A 5,000-nucleotide genomic window follows, 5' to 3' on the forward strand; every position below is an offset into this window, starting at 1 on the left:
ATTTCCTTTGGTGAGTATATATTAGAGGAAATAGGATATTCTGCGGTCGGTAGCAGCAATAAAATGGACTCAGAAATTCGCCAAATTAACTTTAAAGTCATCTATGCATCGGCTGAGAAAGTCATGGAGAAGATCATCAAAGAAATCCTGGTCAACACCAAATATATTTTGTAACGCTCCGTTAGTTTATTATGTGTTACGTGGTAGTAGCCAAAACGCGGGGTCAGGGTCGGGGCCGGGGTCGGGGTGTCTTCTTTTTCCCATTTTTTTTTTCGTTATTCTCCAGTACTGTTGTTTTCGAATGACCGACATCTGTCCTTCATTTATGGTGGAAATTAGTAAAAAACATTAAGAAACTTGCGGAAGCTATGCAAGTTCTTAAGGGACATCTTAGGATTTTTTCTCGAAATCAGACTTTGCTTTACTATTTTTTGCGTGTGTTTAAATCGAAGTTGGTTTTTTGCGAGCATCTGACTTAGTCTTTCCGAAAATCGGAGTTTGTTTTTCGAAATTAAGATAATTTCCGTAAATGCTAAAATTGGAGTTTATGAAATATACGCCAACTGCCAGAAACACTGAAGACTCGCTGAGCTCCACACTTTAAAACAGCATTGTAATGTTTACTTCTCGAGAAAAAAAAAAACAGGATGATCGTCACGTAGTCACGCAACGTTCTCATTTGCTCGTTTGCTCGTGTTGATGTCATGTCTTGTCTGTCTTTGCTACAAACGGTTTGTAGTAAAGCCAGAGTCGCACGGGAACTTGCTAGTCAATTCTATCCGGACGTCAAGGGATCGAATCCAATATCACCAAAAAAAATATGGCTATGTTCTGTTTCGTTTTAATTGTATTGCGGAGGTTTTTGAGAATTAAAATGTGGAGCTCAGCGAGTCTTCAGTGTCTCCAGGAGTTAGCGTATATTCCCCACAAAAACTCCAATTTCAGTCTGAAATTCTCTTAATTTCGAAAAACAAACAAAGATGTTACTTTCGTATCTTCCGTATGTTCCCTATTTTTTAGACTAATTTCCACCATAAATGAAGGAAAGATGCCGAACATTCGAATATAACATTACAGGAGAACAACGTCAAAATTTGAAATAAAAAAATTGGGAAAAAAAAGACACCCCGACCCCACGTTTTGGCTACTACCCGTTGTAATTACCAAAGTATTTTTGGTGTGCTCGTATAAGGTGTCTCAAGGGGCTACTAGGCTTATATGCGAGAGCCATTCGAGCCATCTCTGTCAACCTTAATGGTCAGGGAGCAGAAAATCTAAAAATTAGAGTTTCGTTCAACCATCGCCACAGAAAATGTTTGACGCCTGACTCTTATAGAGAAAGACCTCCTGATCAAGGCCAGGTAGTTCGTAAAGTTGCGTCACCTCACGGCTCAGCATGGAAACGAGGCTACGAACTCAAACGCAGTTTACATCGCTATTTCTTGATGAAAATAAACGAAATACTAAATACGCATTTGCTTCATTTCGAAGTTATTAAGTATGTCACGTGATTGATCACGTGATTTTAATGACCAGTAACAAATGTGCTACTATTAGCAAACGTGCGTTCGCCGTTGTTTGGAAGAACAGCATCGCAAAAACAAAACATCTATCCCTTCTTTATTAAATTAACTTTCTTTTGCTCTTTCTATCGTCTTAGCAAAGCCTTTAGGAATAATAACTGTTTACTGTATATCACTTTTATCAGTCTAGATCTAGCACGCAAACGAGGCTAGTCCCTTGGAGGCAAACAAACAAATTACATCTAAATGAAAAATGAAGATTTGCCACAATTTGAGTTTTAAACAAGCATTAATAATCACAATGAGTTTTATATCTATTTTTATTCCATTCAGATATTTTTCGGTTTTGAAGAAGACGTTGAACTAATTAATTAAATAGTGGTGTACTTTTTATCAGTTTTTGATAGGAAATATAAAGCGATGGTTTTGTTCTGTTAGACTGCCAGTGATATTAAAGTAAAACTGTCTTGCAAACAAAGACCGAGCCTCGTTATACGTTTCTATCCGGATTCATATCGAGGCTCTCCAATATGGCGGCGCCCATGGCCACTTGGCTAGTACTCTCGCTACTCTGAATGTAAGTATACTTCTTTTCAGTAATGATAACTAGTTTTATAGAGCGAGTTTCAATTGAGTGTCGTAAAACCAAAACCAAAGTTATTACTTTGGCCAATCAAAAAGGACTGAGACAATCCGGCAAACCAATCAAAACTCGAAGTAATTACAAGTAGCCGACACAAAGCGCGGGAAAATGTGCACGCGTGAGCCACGATTGGTTTAGATTTCACTTCTGATTGGTTAAAAAAAGGACGCGAGAACTTTGAACCAATCACTGAGTAAAGTAATCATAAACCAAAGTAATTACCTAATTACTTTCGACACTCAATTGAAAACCGCTCTAATTAGTTTTTGTTTTGTATTGCTTTGTAATTTTGAAGTGGCAAAATAAATAAATAAATAAAATATTACTGTTTTGATTAAGTATAAAAGTGTGCGTTGACAAATTTAGAACGCCTTTTCATATTTTTGGTAAAAGACAACTGTGATGGGTATGTCATGTTTCTGAATTGGTTCATTTTTCAGATTGATTTCCATGACTAGTAAGGAGCAACATAACCCTTCTGGTTTCAGTATAACGTCTCCTCCAAAGCGACGAAAATTGGTTAAATGCATTATTTGCCAGGTCGATAAAGATGAAATTTTAAGAAAAGGGAAAAAGTCTTCTATTGACACTTTGAATAGAGCACTCAACCTTCATTAAGACGAAGTGTAGGATAGATTGCACAAGAACTTACCCAATTTGCTAAACCAAGATGTTTTTTGGGCATTCCACGTGCTATTCGTCCTACACCAGTGAACACAACATACGGCATGCTACTGGCATTCATGAAAGCAAAGTGGAGAGTGAAGCTGGTAATGAGGAAACACGCAGAATTTCTAGGTCGTCAGCTGGTGTTCATATAGATTGGTCTAAGTGTTTTATTTGTCGAAATAAGACGTATAAAAAATGCAGAGAGATGCATAATGTTTGTACATTTGAAGCAAGTGAGTCAGTTCGAAAGTCAGCAGAAAGCAAAGGTGATCAGTGATGGAATGCTCCATGTTCTCATTTCAGTCAACAACGACCTAATAGCTGCTGAGGCAAAGTATCACAAGACGTGTTTCGCTAATTGGATATTAGCAAATCCAATCTAAAGCACAAGGGCTTTAAAGAAATAGAAGGAGAAGCATCTTATGATAGAGCATTCAAAGAGATGGCGGCCGAGATTAGTGAGGGTATTTACCAAGGAAGGCATACGATATGTCATCGCTTTTGTCGATAAATCGCGAACTCCTGGAGGACAAGGGAATCAAGGCCGCTAGTTATAGCCAACAGCACCTGAAACTTCGACTTCAAAAGCACTTTGTAGAAGACATCGTGTTCCACCAGCATCCCGACAGGAGTAAACCTGAGGTTATTTATTCGAGCAACATAGCTCTGCAAGACGTGCTAAATGCTTCAGCTGCACAGAATGCCAGATCCGTAAGCGATGTTTCGTTTAATGCCGCTCAGCAGATTGTAAACACAGCTCGGCGGATAAAGGAGGAAATACGTAAGTGCAGTGGCATCACATTAAGACCCCTTAAGTCCAGCTATAAAGTCGAATCTCAAACGTCGATCTCAATCCAATTGAAAACATAACACCCTTTTATTAGTGTAACAACATTATAAAATGTTAAAATGTTAAATGTGTATTATTGTTTGACAGGTTACTGCTGCATGCTAAGTATGTTGCAGATACCTATCCAGAGTGTCGTATTGTCTTACAATCACCAGACACGGATGTTCTTGCTCTCAGCGTATTCCATTTCTCTGATATCGACTAACCCTAAACTAACTCCGTAAAATCTGCAGCTGCCGTTTTTTTGACGTCGACCTTGGGTTTTCGTCCCCTTTTAAAAACTATTGTGGGCATCGCTGTCATTCCGTTGCGACGATTTTATCATGCTAACTCAAACCGAACTAGCTGTTCCGAAAACCCCGAGTACGGAGTGCGGAGTCTAATAAAAATTAAAAAAAATTAAAAAAAGAAATTAAAAAAAAAGTAGAAATAAAAGAATTTAAAAGTGAATTAAAAGAATAATGAAATACATAAATAAACTAGAAATACGTTTATCCCCGTCACATGCGACAAGCACGACGTTTTCTTGTAAGGAATTTTGGATGGTTCTCCGTCCCGGGGAGCATGTTTATATTTGCTCTATCGGAGATAGAGATGGAGCCAGAGCATCTATCTGGGGATCGGTACGGATTCCTCATCAGTTTTTCTTACATAATCAGTGACCGAGTCTTTCGACAGTTCGTCACTCTGGTCCGACACACAAGTACTAGCGTCTCAGGAAGCATGGGTTGCTTGGTTGTCTCACTGTTTGTCATGTCAGTCATGTTGTTCAAGTTGGATTCACATGGCTTTGATGACTCATGGCTTGCTAAACTTCGTGATGGCTTCGATGTCACTCTCCAAATGGAAGTCTTCTTCCGAATGGAATTTATTTATCCCCCGTGAGCTTAGGGGATCGACAGAGACAATCTTCTCACCATGTGTCTGTCGATTCCATTTCGACATGTATTAAAGTCTTTGCGTTGGTCAGTGAAAGGCGGTACACAATTAATTGCACCAATGTGTAATTGTTCAGAATCTTTTGCTTCACCTTCGAAGAACGCCATTTCCTCACATCTTCAGTCTCTTGCTTCTATTAAAATGCAGCAGAAAGTGCTCAAACATTTAGTGCAAAAGCCACAAACACCAATGGCGGCCCACAACCTGGCGAACAGGAAGTCGCACTTTCCAAGCTGTGTTGCGATTCGCTTGCTATCCATCCTGATTGGCTAGGAGTGACAAATTTGCATACAGATTCACCGAGCTGATTCATCCCAAAACTCGTGGATAATATCCACGAGTAAAAACTGCCCACCATTTCGGCAGCCGGTTCTCC

Source organism: Montipora capricornis, chromosome 9, assembly GCF_036669925.1.
Source record: "Montipora capricornis isolate CH-2021 chromosome 9, ASM3666992v2, whole genome shotgun sequence".
Lineage (NCBI taxonomy): Eukaryota > Metazoa > Cnidaria > Anthozoa > Scleractinia > Acroporidae > Montipora > Montipora capricornis.